Source organism: Hyperoodon ampullatus (assembly GCF_949752795.1).
Source record: "Hyperoodon ampullatus genome assembly, chromosome: 8".
NCBI lineage: Eukaryota > Metazoa > Chordata > Mammalia > Artiodactyla > Ziphiidae > Hyperoodon > Hyperoodon ampullatus.
The window spans coordinates 83,698,007-83,713,061 of record NC_136921.1 but is presented as its reverse complement, the minus strand read 5'-3'; positions in this window follow the sequence as shown (position 1 = coordinate 83,713,061).

Below are 15,055 nucleotides of genomic sequence, written 5' to 3'. Positions count from 1 at the left end.
TTTCTAGTTCTTTAGGTGTAAGGTTAGGTTGTTTATTTGAGATTTTTCTTAATTCCTGAAGTAAGCTTGTATTGCCATAAACTTTCCTCTTAGAACTGCTTTTAATGCATCCCACAGATTTTGGATGTTTTGTCTTTGTTTTCATTTGTCTTCAGGTATTTTTTAATTTCTTCTTTGATTTCTTCAGTGATCCATTGGTTGTTTAGTAGCATGTTGTTTAGCCTCCACATGTTTGTGTTTTTTGCAGTTTTTTCCTTATAGTTGATTTTTGTTTTATACCATTGTGTTCAGAAAAGAGGCTTGATATGATTTCAGTTCTCTTAAATTCACCGAGGCTTGTTTTGTGGCCTAGCAAGTTATCTATCCTGAAGAATGTTCCACATGCACTTGAAAAGAATGTGTATTCTGCTGCTTTTGGATGGAATCTTCATACCTATTAAATCCATCATGTCTAGTGTATGATTTAAGACCAATGTTTCCTTATTGATTTTCTGTATGGGTGATCTGTCCATTGATTAAGTGGGGTGTTGAAGTCCCTTACTATTATTGTGTTACTGTCAATTTCTCTCTTTATGTCTGTTAATATTTGCTTTATGTATTTAGATGGTCCAATGTTGGGTTCCTATATATTTACAATTGTTATACCTTCTTCTTGGACTGATCCCTTGATCATCATGTAATGTTCTTCTTTGTTTCTTGTAGCAGTCTTTAATTTAAAGTCAATTTTTTCTGATATAAGTATTGTTACCCTGGCTTTTTTTGAGTTCCATTTGCATGGAATTCTTTTTTCTATCCCCTCATTTTCAGTCTGTGTGTGACTTTAGATCTGTTGTGAATCACTTGTAGGCAGGATATTTATGAGTCTTTTTTTTTGTATCCATTTAGCCACTCTAAGTCTTTTGATTGGAGCATTTAGTTTATTGACATTTAAAATAATTATTGATAGGTATGTACTTATTGTCATTTTAATTGTTTTGGGGTCATTTTTGTAGTTCTTTTTTGTTCCTTTCATTTTCTTTTGTTCTCTTTCCTTGTGAATTGATGATTATCTGGTTTTATGTTTGGAGTTTTGAGTCCTTTGCCTTTTTTGTGTATGTATAGATTTTTGGTTTGTGGTTTACCATGAGGTTTATACATAGCCATATGTGTCTGTGTGTGTGCACGCACATGATTTTAAGTTGCAGATCTCTTAATTTCAAATGCATTTTAACAACTTTGCATTTTTACTCCCCTTCCCTCATGATTACTGTTTTTGACATCATATTTAACATCTATTTGTTTTGGGTATCCCTTAACTGCTTATTATGTATATAGATGATTTTACTACTTTTGTCTTTTAACATTCCTATTAGCTTTGGATATGGTTGATTTCCTACTTTTACTGTATATTTGCCTTTACCAATAAGCTCTTTCCTGCCATAATTTTCATGTTCATAGTTGTGGCCTTTTCTATTTTTGCTTAGGGAAGTCCCTTTAACATTTCCTGTAAAGCCGATTTGTGATGCTGAACTCAGATTTTGCCAGCACCAGTGTCTACATGGTAGAACGAGCTCCCCAAAATGCCTGGCACCAGTATCTGTGTCTCCAGGGTGAGCTCCAGTTGCCTCCTGCCTCTCCAGGAGACTCTCCAAGATCAGCAGGTGGGCTTGACACAGACTCCTTTTAAATTACTGCTTCTGTCTTGGATCCAGGAGCATGTGAGATTTTGTGTGCACTCTTTAAGAGTGGAGTTTCGGGCTTCCCTGGTGGCACAGTGGTTGAGAGTCCTCCTGCCGATGCGGGGGATGCGGGTTCGTGCCCCTGTCCGGGAAGATCCCACATGCCGCGGAGCGGCTGGGCCCGTGAGCAATGGCTGCTGAGCCTGCGCGTCTGGAGCCTGTGCTCTTCAACGGGAGAGGCCACAACAGTGAGAGGCCCGCGTACCACAAAAAAAAAAAAAAAAAAAGAGTGGAGTTTCTATTTCTCCCAGCTCTCTGGGTCTCCCAAAAGTAAGTCCTGCTGGCCTTCAAATCCATACATTCTGAGGGTTAGTCTTCCTGGCACAGGAGCACTGGGCTGGGAGCCCAATGTGGGGTTCAAACCCCTCACTCCTTGGGAAGAAACTCTGCAATAGTAATTATTCTCCCCTTTGTGGGTTTCCCATCTCGGGGTATGGGTCTTTACTATACCATGAGTCCACCTCTCCTACCTGTCTTGTTGTGGTTCCTTCTTTATATATTTAATTGTAGAAGACCTTTTCTGGTAGGTTCTGGTCTTTTTCATCAATAGTTTTTCTGTAAATAGATGTAATTTTGGTATGCCTGTGAGAGGAGGTGAGCTCAGGGTCTTTCTACTCTGCCATTTTGGAAACTTCCCCAGTACATGCTATTCTTGGAAGGAAGTAATCCGGATATTTGAGGCACTCAGAAAATTTAAACAAGGTTAACTGAGAACAGTATTTAACTTTGCTGCATAACAAACACCCCAAAACTTAGTTTTAAAAACAATAACCATTTATTTAGTTCATGATTCTGTGGATCAGCAATGTGGGCTGGGCTTAGCAGGGTGGCTCTTCTGGCCTCAGCTGAGGTAACTCATATGACTGTGATCAGCTGCCAGATTGACTAGGGGTGGCTGGCTATTGACTTGGGTGTCTTGGCAGTCTTTCATGTTGTTTCTCATCCTCTAGTAGGCCAGCCTAATTTTGTTCACAAAGTCACTCAGAAAGTGTCCAACAGAGCTAGTAGAAGTGTGCAAGGACTCTTGAGGCCCTGGTGAAATTGGTACACATTGTTTCTGTAGCATTCCATTGGCCAAAGCAAGTTACAAGACCAGCTTCGATACTAGAGGTAAAAAAGAGACTCCACCTGTTAATAAAGTGAGCTGAAAAGTCACATCATGTAGCAGTTTAGATAGCAGGGGGGGAATAATTTGTGGCCATTTTTGCAAATCTATTATAGTGAACACTAGCCCTTATGTTATAAAAAGATAATATACTGACTGTTAAGGGTATGAATAATATGTAAAGATTTTTAATGGATACTTTCCTGGTGGTCAATTGGTAAAAAAAAAAAAACACCTTCCAATGCAGGGGGTGTGGGTTCGATCCCTAGTCGGGGAACTAAGATCCCACATGACATGGGACAACGAAGCCCATACATTGCAGCTACTGAGCCCACACAGCACAACTAGAGAGAGAAAACCCGCATACCACAACTAGAGAGAAGCCCGTGTGCTACAATGAAGACCCAACACAGCCAAAAGAAAAAATAATAAATAAATAAAATAAAAGATTTTTAGTGATAAAATTATAAGTAATCAACCAATTCATGTGTAATACTTACAAAAAGTTAATAAAATTCTACTTTTATAGTAGTTATTCAGCATGGTAAAGCCCATCCACAACTTGCTATTCTTTTTTATATCTGGAAAACCTTAGTCATGCTAAATTTAATGAGCCTGATTCATTTTAGAAAAAAGAAATGTGGGAAGCAAATATAAGAATTCAAAACGTGAAGCAGAGTCTACTTCATTGTCTATATTTACCATATGTATTGAATTTCTGCCAGTTTGCTTTTACCTAGTCATGAGAAATTTTATTCATGAGAAATTTTAATTGACTTGCATTTACATGCACAATTCATACACGTGGGCGCACACACACACACATTCCTATACAAATTCTCCCCCTCCAAAGAGTAAATCTACTCTCTGCACCTCTTTGAAGACAATTAAACGTTTACATACACGACATTGTAACTCACCTACACTCCAATAAAATTAAAAAAAAAAGAAAATTAAAAAAAAGAAAGAAAAGTTTACATAGTGTTAGCATGTAGGTGCTGTAGAATTTCTATCCAGTATCTTTTCTCAAGAAAGCCTAGAAAACTATGTAAATAAACGTGTGGAAAGTATGTTTTTATGTACAGATTTATATATGGTTTAAAAATTTAGAATTTTTAAATCAAGGGTATACTTGGAGATCACCTTCAATCTTAGTTTTATACAGATAACTGAGATCCAGGAAATTAATTGATTTATACATCTAATGCTGGTAATTTCTGAATTAAAGGAATAATTGCATGAACTATCTGTAGTAAATATGGTGGATTGGTGCTTAACATCTCTTTTATCTTCCTGTACTTTGGAGTCTGGAAAACGAATAACTATACTTCCTAGACTCCCTTGCAGCTAGGGTTCTGGATGTGATTTAGGATTGACCAATCAGATGCTTTTGCCACTGTGAGGCATAGGCTGTGCTTCTGCTGCATTTTCTTCCTCCACTGCTGGAAAAAATAATGATGGAAGTGTTTGCTTTTCTGTGGGAGTATCAACTAAAGTCCTATTGTTCAAAGAACCCTGCAGTATGCCTTAAGACAAGGTGTGGACTGTTTGTAGCTGGTGTGCCACAATTCTGGAACCAGCAGTAGTGACATTCCTTGACCATGGCAGGTTGCCTGATCCTGTTGGTTTCCTGATTGTAGTAGTTTCCTGATCTTAAAGTCTTATTAACTATTAAAGTAGAAGTGTGATTCTGGAACTGGAGGATCCCTGATTATGGAAGATTCAGCAGCTCCCTTGGTGCCTGTGTTAGTTTGCCAGGGCTGCCCTAACAAAGTTCCACAAACTGGGGAAGCTTAAAACAACATAAATGTATTCTTTCACAATTCTTCAGGCTAGAAGTTCAAAATCAGGTTATCAGTAGAACCATGCTGTATCTGAAGGCTCTAGGGGCAATCCTTCCCTGCCTTTTCTAGTTTCTGGGGGTTGCTGGCAATCCTTGGCATTCCTTGGTTTATAGAGGCATCACTCCAATCTCTGCCTCCAGCTTCAAATGTCCTTTTCTCATGTGTCAGTGTCTCTTCTGTCAGTGTCCTTTTAAGGACACTAGACATTGGATTAAGGCCCACCTTAATCAAGTACAACCTCATCTTAACTTGATTACATATGCAAGATCCTATTTCCAAATAAGGTCACATTTACAGGTTTCAGGTAAACATGAATTTTGGGGGGATAGTATTCAATCCAGTATAGCGCCTCAACAGTGAAATGTAGCTGTGCCAATCTTTCCTGAAAGTTCAATCCAGACTTAGTCCCTTTATCCCTCCTCCAAAATCTGAAAGTCTTTTAATATCCTGTAAACTAGCTAGAGTGGATTCTATTCTTCACAAATGAACTCAGACAATATATTTTTGTACATTTTTTCCTTAAGTGTTCCACTGAAGGTTTTTTTTTATCACAGGTGTCAGTAAAAGAAAATTCTTCCTAATTTGAAACCTAAATCTTTCATACTCAGTCCTTTGAAATCTCAATGGTTTTTTTTTTCGTTTTTTGTTTTTTTTTTTTGCAGTAGGCGGGCCTCTCACTGTTGTGGCTTCTCCCATTGTGGAGTGCAGGCTCCAGACGCACAGGTTCAGCGGCCATGGTTCATGGGCCCAGCCGCTCCGCGGCATGTGGGATCTTCTGGGACCGGGGCACGAACCCATGTCCCCCGCATTGGCAGGCGGACTCTCAACCACTGCGCCACCAGGGAAGCCCAAGAATTTTATTTTTAATTGCTACTTTTGGGTCCATCGATAAAGTCCTAATCAAATACAGATGTGGGGAAGAGAACCAGAATTGTGTGTGTGTGTGTGTGTGTGTGTGTGTGTGTGTGTGTGTGTGTGGTACACGGGCCTCTCACTGTTGTGGCCTTTCCCGTTGTGGAGCACAGGCTCCGGACGCGCAGGCTCAGCGGCCATGGCTCACGGGCCCAGCCGCTCCGCGGCATGTGGGATCTTCCCGGACCGGGGCATGAACCCATGTCCCCTGCATCGGCAGGCGGACTCTCAACCACTGCGACACCAGGGAAGCCTGAGAACCAGAATTTTTTGAGAGACTACTATATGACAGAGACTTTATTAGTTAATTAGGCACTACAATTTGGTATCTGAATTTAACAGAAAAGAAAACTGAGGCCCAGGTAAGAGACATAACTTTAATAATACTTTGCAGCAAATAAGTGGGAGTCTAATAAATTAAACAATAATTTTTTTTAATAGTTCTATTGTTCCATGAAGTACTTTATTGGAGAGGGAAAGGGTAGTTGAAGGATTTTAAGTATCCCTGATTGTTAGATTAACACGGCATAAATAATATAATTATCCAGCAATGGAACCAACTTAAAATAAGAACTTCTAAATCTAAGAGAGTATTGTTTCCTCCAAATAAGTCACATTGGGAGCTATGTAGTGATTTCAAGTATTGCCCCAAGTATTTTGAATGTTTTCTGTTGGAATTGCCATTAGAACTGAAGTCACTGTCTTTTGAATAATCTCAATAGCAAGTTTTCTTTCCTTTTTGGGTTGCTTTTTTCCTTTTAGAATGACACTGATTTTAAAGACTTGTCAAAGGTTGTCCAGAGCAAAGTGTAGTAAATAAAATGGATGATCAAGCAGTGATTTCTGCAGTATACAATACCACAGATGTTTTAGAATTTCTGCATAATAAGCTTGCCTGACTGTTTGACCTTGTAGATTAATTCAGCATGGACAATACCATTTATGTTGATGAAACAAATTAACATTATCTTCATTTGTGATTCAGGCAGGCATACTTTCTTAGATCTTTGGTTTCTTGGACTTTTCCATTCAAGATTTTGGCATCTTCTTTTCAGGTGATACTTGAAATATCAAGTTTCCTTAGGTTTCTATTGTCCTCAGAAACACATTACTTTGTCCAGCTTCTCTTGAAAGGTTAGAATAAATGTCAAGTCTTCTGTGTTTCTGTTCATCACTCCAAATACATGGCAGTCTTCACAGCACCTTTGCTTTGACTCAGATTTTCTTTTGGAATGAAGCTATTTAATGCTTTTTAAACACACGAAAAGATGCTCAGCATCCTCTGAATGAGAGAAACAAAATTAAAGCTACAATCACACTTTATCCACCTACCAGTGGGCAAAGATCAAGAAGTTTAATAACCACAGTATACTGCAAGAAAAACTTTCATAAATTGTCAGCCAGAGTGTACAACCCCTATGGTATGTAATTTGTCAATATCCTTCTGAGTTAAAAATGCACATAACCTTTGGTGTAGCAATCCTAATTCTAGGAAATATCCCATAGGTGTACTTAGACACATGCAATATCATACATATACATGTTATTCACTGCAAACTTATTTATAACAGCAAAAGAATGCAAAAATAGAGGTTTGGTTAAATCAGTCATGGCACATCCATGCAGTGGAATATTAATTAGCTCTTAAGAAGAATTATGAAGTATTCTAAATCTTGCTTTGAGAGATGGTTACACCCTTGTATTCAGTTCTCCAAATGAATGAAAATGAATCTTAGCATCTTACTAAGTGCAAATTTTACCCCAGTATAAAAAGAAATATGGACAGCATAGAGCTAGGTTAAAAAAAAAAAATTAGGACTCCATGACACCTTTTCCAAGACATTTGTTAAAGTTAAAAAAATGGGACTATGGATCAGTATGTATGTTATTATAAGTATAGAAAACAACATATAAATATGGTTGCATATGCATGGGATATCTCTTGAAGGATGCAAGAACAAGGTAATAGTAGTTGCTTCTAGGAAAGAGAACTACATGGGTGAATGATAAAGGCAGGAGGGAGATACAGTTTTCACTTTATACCCTTCCTACTTTCAATTTTTATAACTTGTACATCTACTTATGTATTCAAAAGGAAAAAAATTTTAATGAAGCACTTTCATAATCTAAATTTGTCATCAGCCACTATTCCCATGATTAACTGCTTATTTGAAAGAACAAACCTCTGTCAATAGCTATATGAACTCTTTGGGCTTCTACTGTGCTACTGTTTTCCACCTCACAGTAAACATTCTTGCTATCTTTGAAAAAAATGTTTGTCCCAATAAAATAATATTTTCTTGACATGATATTACCTCCGTAAGCTCTTTCTTTTAGTATAGCGAGTACATCATTTGCTGAATTAAACCCATCTGTGGCAGTATCTGGGAAATACAAAATGGGCCATGCATTTTCATGAGAAAGGAAAAAATAATGGCCTTTCTTTATGCACACAGCTGGTTAAGGCAATGATCGGCTTCCTTTGACAGCCCAGTCATGGGAACACAAAGTGGTAAGCCGGCTATAATGCTCAATATTCAAATAATGTGTGCATTAAATGGCTTGAAAATAACACCAAAACACTGTGATTTTTTTTCTCTTTTTTCAAAAATTTCTTTTATGTTTTAACGGAAATTTAAAGAGTTAAACTCATGAAAATGCAAAAATTATTGGATTATCTATTGAAATATGTGTCAAAATTCTGTAACATTACCTGGCCTTTTCTAGTCTCTTGAATTGCTTATATATACACCACTCTTCTTTGTATTTAAGGAACAACTGATTTGAAGACTACTTGACTGAACTATCTGCTTCATTGAGCTGTGAAATACTGTCATATAGCTTTTACTTGATTTGGAGACCAAACTAATAAATTATTTATATTGATTATTCAAGTTAACGGTTACTTTAGCATTTTTAAAACACAGATTAACAACAGCCATCGTTCACAGAGTATTGTTGCGGGTGCATAAAGGTAGTTTTGGAACTAATATTTATAATATTTGGATGGAGGAATAGAGGCACATATGGAGTATTTGTCTCTTAACTCAAAATTACCAAAAATTGATGCTTGAAGAAGGAACACTCCACTCTTAGTGATTGTCTCCTGGCTATCTACAGCCTTACCTTCTGGCTTTAAATGGTCTTAAACTGCATAGTACCTCAGTAGGCATTTTTAATTAAAATTAAATTGAAATTTAATTTAATTAATAAAATTTTGTTTAAAAGTTTTAATGTAATAATAGCGAATATGCCTTGTCAAGTGATAGAGGAATATAGTGCTGAGTTTAAGTTTTAGCCTTTGGAGTTAGAGCATGTTTGAATCCTGGCTCTGCTGCAGATAAACTGAGATTAGGGTTCGGTTTGTTATTTAACCATCATGACCTTCAATTTCTCCATCTATAAAAATGCACATAATGTGATCTACCTCAGCAGGTTGTAGGTGAAGATCAGTCAAGAGAATGTATCTAAAATGCTTAGTGCAATGTATCTATAAACTATAGCTATTGTTATTGTTGTAAAAGGAAATGCTTTGAATCATAGACATTCCTGAAAATTATCCTAAAGGAGTATATTATGATCCAATGTTATCTTGGTTATGAGGATTGAAATTCTATTCATTCACTCAGTGATTCATTCACATGTGGGGTTCTGAAAGAGAAAGTCATACCAAAGTCTTCTTTATAGCAAAGGAAAAAAAATTTCTTTGTAACAAGAACAAAGCTTTTGTGGGACTTCCCTGGTGGTCCAATGATTAAGACTGTATGCTCCCAATGGAAGGGGCCTGAGTTCAATCCCTGGTCAGGGAACTAGATCCTGTGTGCCATAACTAAAAGATCCCACATGCTGCAACTAAGACCAGGTGCAGCCAAATAAATAAATAAATAAAAAGTATTTTTTTAAAAAAAGAAAAAAGCTTTTGTGGGTTAACCTGATTAACTTATAGTAAGAATAGTTTCTCGAGGCATAATTTTTTAAAAATTTATTTTACTGAAGTATAGTAAGTCCCCTACATACGAACGAGTTCCATTCGAGAGTGCGTTCATAAGTCCAACAAAGTTAGCCTAGGTACCCAACTAACACAATCGGCTATATAGTACTGTACTGTAATAGGTTTATAATAATTTTCACACAAATAATACATAAAAAACAAACACAAAAAATAAAGAACATTTTTAATCTTACAGTACAGTACCTTGAAAAGTACAGTAATACAGTACAACAGCTGGCATACAGGGGCTGGCATCAAGTGAACAGGCAAGAAGAGTTACTGACTGGTGGAGGGAGAGGAGGTGGGAGGTGGTAGAGCTGAAAGATCTTCAGCAATAGGAGCTGGAGGGCAAGTTGCAATTTCACTCACACCTGACGTTGATGGAATGAACGTTTGCATCTTTGAAAGTTTGCGACTTAAAGGTTCGTATGTAGGGGACTTACTGTATAGTGATTTACAATGTTGTGTTAGTTTCTGGTGTACAACAAAGTGATTCAGTTATACATATATATATTCTTTTTCGTATTCTTTTCCATTATGGTTTACTACAAGATATTGAGTATAGTTCCCTGTGCTATACAGCAGGACCTTGTTGTTTATCCATCCTGTATACAATAGTTTGCATCTGCTAAACCCAAACTCCCAACCATCCCTCCCCCGCCCCCCACCCCCCACCCCCCACCCACCCTGACCTTGGCAACCACAAGTCTGTTCTCTATGTCTGTGAGTCTGTTTCTGTTTTCTGGATAAGTTCATTTGTGTCACATTTTATTTTATTTTATTTTATTTTACTTTATTTTTTTTTGCGGTACGCGGGCCTCTCACTGTTGTGGCCTCTCTCGTTGTGGCCTCTCTCATTGCGGAGCACAGGCTCGGGACGCGCAGGCGCAGCGGCCATGGCTCACGGGCCCAGCCGCTCCGCGGCATGTGGGATCTTCCCGGACCGGGGCACGAACCCGTGTCCCCTGCATCGGCAGGCGGACTCTCAACCACTGCGCCACCAGGGAAGCCCTGTGTCACATTTTAGATTCTACATATAAGGATATGTAAATACTAAATATCATATAGTATTTGTCTTTCTCTGTCTGACTTACTTCACTTAGTATGATAATCTCTATGTCCATCCATGTTGCTGCAAATGGCATTATTTCATTCTTTTTTATGGCTGAGTAGTATTCCATTTTATATATGTTCCACATCTTCTTTATCCATTCGTCTGTCAATGGACATTTAGTTGTTTCCATGTCAAGGCATCATTTTTGAACCCTTCATATATTTAACACTGTCTGAAGTCAAAGTCATTTTAAGATGATTCCTTTCCATTCTCCTCTTCTCTCCCAGCTTCTGGGGTCTCTCCACCAAACCCAGGCCATCAGAGAATGGTTAAAATAAGACCCTGTGACCCAATAACTTGAATGCTCTAGTTTTGGAGTCTTTGAGTCAAAACTAGAGTCATACTCACATGACCAGTCTCCGTCTCCCCAAACGACAAATTATTTGTTGACATGTCTGTCTGCCCCATTAGATGTTGTTTCTTTGAGAGTAAGGGATAGGGCTCATCCATCTTTCCATCATTCCACAACTCTATGCAGAAAGCTTGCACACAGTAGGTACACAGTTTGTTTCTTTAAAATAATGTATTGAATAATATTTTATTCTAACCATTTCAATGAAAATATTTTTTTAAATAGTTACTCTTTCAATAGTTCTTATTTCAATTTTCTTATTACAAAAAGACTTAGTCCTTTTTAATGAGTATTTTGCTTTCATTGTCATTTGTTATGTCTAATTCCAGGAAAGCCACCAATGACCACTGAGATTTTTAAAGTTGTCACCTATCTGGGAGCCCCCCGACTCAGGTGCTTTTCTAGTTGTGGCTTTCCTGTGTCACGGTAATGTTCTCAGAACTATCACAGTTATTTTCAACTCTGGTTGCACATTAGAATCCCCTCGCTGCCCAGTTTCTAGATGCAGCTTATTATTTAGTAGAATCTAGGTGACACCCAGGCATGGGAAGTTTTAACAAGCTGGACAGGTGACTCTGATGTCCAAGCAGGTTGAAAACCACCTGGACTACCTATGTTTTACTCTTGGGGGGAGGGGCAGCCAAAGTGCTGCTCACCCTGGTCTAACCTGAGTGTGGGCTCTATGCCTTTTGAATCATGCTATGCAGAGTCTGCAAAATTCTGCTCCACTGGTCTGATGTGGACTAAAAATGTTTGGCCTGTGCAGTATTATTGTCTTATAATTGTGAAATATTTCAAGCGTACAGAACAGTAGGGTCACTAATGTAATAGAAACTCATGGACCTATCATCTAGTCTAACAAATCTTATCATTTTGCTATATTTATTACAGATTTTTATTAAAGCAATAAAACATTACAGATGCCATAGAAGCCCTTTATGTGCCTCTCCCCTGCCTACCCTCTCAAGGGATCACCACTACCCAGAATTTGAAGTTTATCGCTCAGGCCCATGTTTCACTATGTATTTATTCAGAGACTGTGTTTAGCATTTTCTTGTTTTGAAACATTATGTATATGGTATCAGATTCTGTGCAGTATTTTATAAAGTCAGGCCAATATTTAAAAATGGAAATATTTCACATAAAATCAGATTTGTTGGCTTCTCCTAAAACAACCAGAAGATCTGGCAGCACTGGGCAAGCTTTCTGGCATGATGGTGTACCATGCGGGGCCAACGCTGGTCGGTGTGACACTGTCCCACTGCTCACACTGTGTAGACATATGTGCTTGCACCTGGGCTGTGTCTCCTTGGATGCAGCTCTGGCCCCTGATACTGAACTTCCTTCCGTTATGATTCTTTGCTTTCTTCAAGGCCATTTCTGCCATCCTCTCCTAACTGCTTAATAGCAAAAGCATCTACCTCTCCTTCTGCTCTCTGTTTTGTTGCATTTTTATTTTACTTTTTTGCCATGCTCTGTGGCTTGTGGGATCTTAGTTCCCCAACCAGAGACTGAACCCCAGCCATGGCAGTGAAAGTGCCGAGTCCTAACCATTGGACCGCCATGAATTCCCTCTTTTGTCTTGTTATCATTTTAACTTTCTTGCTATTTCCTGCCACTTCTCTTAGAATTCTTGACTTAGCACCAGTAGGGCATGGGTTTTTTGTTTTTGTTTTTTAGACTTTGCCAGTCAATAGTAAGAGAAGTGATTTATTTTGATCAGCAAATCAATCCATCATATGGCATCTCTGTGACCTCTGGTTTGGGCTAGTCTCCTTATTTTAAGTGTTGTTTACATGTTTCAGTAACTTGGGGGCAGCTGGGGTGCTGGAAGATTGGACACTGGATAAAATGGGATTGTATGGGTTATACAGTTCTTAAGGGCTGAGATAGATTTGTCTTTTATTTTTCTACAGCATTTGGCAAAGTGTCATGCAAATTATAGTCCCTAAAAATGTATTTACTGAATGAAAGAATATTAGTAAGTTAAATTATTAAATGTTTTATTACATACCCCTTATAAACCAGGGCAGCCCCTGACCCTCCTTTGTTTTTCAGAATACAGATAACTCAACATGCCTCTCCTGATAAAGATCTGAGGCTGGCATGGAGGCCAAAGAGGCAGAGATGAAAGAGTGCTCAGGGTTTGTTGACAGTTTTGGTGGGAGGATTTTTTTAATAGAGAGGAAAAGAGAGGCTTTGAGACATCCTTGGTGTTTGGAAAAATTTGAAGTTGAGAAGAGTTGAACAAAAATTTTCAGAAAATGCTGTTTTGTGTAAACAGGATTCCTGTTTGAGATTCTTCAGTGGAGACAGCAATAAAGAATCAGATTGCTTTTAATTACATTTTTATGTCAGTCTGCCTGGGACAAGACTATCAGGTTTTAGACAGGTTATATCATAAAAGACATATATATGCCACAGAGATTTATGATAATGCCTTTGGATGTTTTAGCAAAGGGCAAGCCTTGCTAAATATGGAATTCTTCCCTATGCATACAGAGAGTAGGGCTTCTAGTGAGACTTCTCTCTATCAGGACCCAAATCATAGTCAGAAACCTCTAAGATAAGTGAAGAGGCATTAATTGTCACCAGAGCAATTTTGTCTGTAACATAAAATGCAATAGAAAGTCAGTTTCAACAGTAGGTTGGGAAATAAATGAAAACACGTGTCTGGAAGTTACAATTCATATAAAAGTTTAATTCCTTAAATCACATGAATTTAAAAAGCAGTGTCTTTGCAATAATTTAGCTTAAAATAGATTTAAGCCTCTCTTTCCACTTATGGTTGGGAAATAGGCACCAATGACTCCTTAACATTAAATTGTGTTAACCTAAGAAAACTGGATCAACCAGCTCTGGACTTTGGGTAACAGATAGCATCAGCTGTGTCAGTGGCAAGCACATGACATCTCTATGGGTACGCTCATTGTAGGATGCCTTGGTCTTCAAAATTGGAAAGGTTCATATGTTCTCAAATGCATTTTTCAGATGGACATTTGACATCTCTGCTGAAAATTCATTCAGATATTTACTCTACAGTTTTGGTTTTTTTTTCCCCACTTAAAATTGGATTAAAAACAAGTTGTAGTGTAAGGTCCAGGGCTTTGGTGGAGTGGTGGCTCCAAAGCAGTGGTTATTTCCATTGGTGCTCATTACTAAATGTGGTCCAAATGAAATGCAGTTGGCTAAAGAACAAATCCCATAATCCCGCAGTATTACTTCCCTAGGGCTGCTGTAACAAAGTACCACAGACTTCAGTGGAGTAAAACAACAGAAATTGATTCTCTCCCAGCCTGGAGGCTAGAAGTCCAAAATCAAGGTATTAGCAGTGTTGGCTCCTACTGGAGGCTCTGAGGGAGAATCCATGCCATGCCTCTCTCCTAGCTTCTGGTTGCTGCTGGCAATCTTTGGCACCCCTTGACGTGCAGACATTGCTCCAGTTTCTGCCTCTCTCCTCACATGGCATTCTTCCTGTATCCCTGGGTCCAAATTTCCTCTTCTTGTAGGGATACCAGTCATTGGAATAGGCCCAGCCTAATCTATTTTGACCTAATCTTAACTTGCCAAGACCCTATTTGCAAATAAGGTCACATTCACAAGTGCTGGGGTTTGAGCCTTTGACGCGTCTTTTGGGGCGATGCAATTCAACCTGAGACCACCACCCTTGAGTTCCTCCCAGGAGGAAATTCTGGAGCCACTGATATACTACTAAAGTGTGTCCCTGTGGGTAAGGTGTGTTTCACATACCAACTCATTCCATCTTTACTGCAACCCAATCATCCTGGGATAATTGTCCCTATTTTAAGAAAACAGAAGCTCAGAGAGTTTGAGCTGCCAACTAGTAAGTGCAGATCAAGTATTTAAATCCAGCTATTACAGACTTAAACCCATACCTTTTCTACTACGCCCTGCCATCACCCTAACTCAAAAAAATTGGATGCTTGTCTTTGGAAGCAATTGTTGAAATAAATGTTCAGCTCTGTCACAACTTTCCCCTCAAACATAGTTACTAAAAC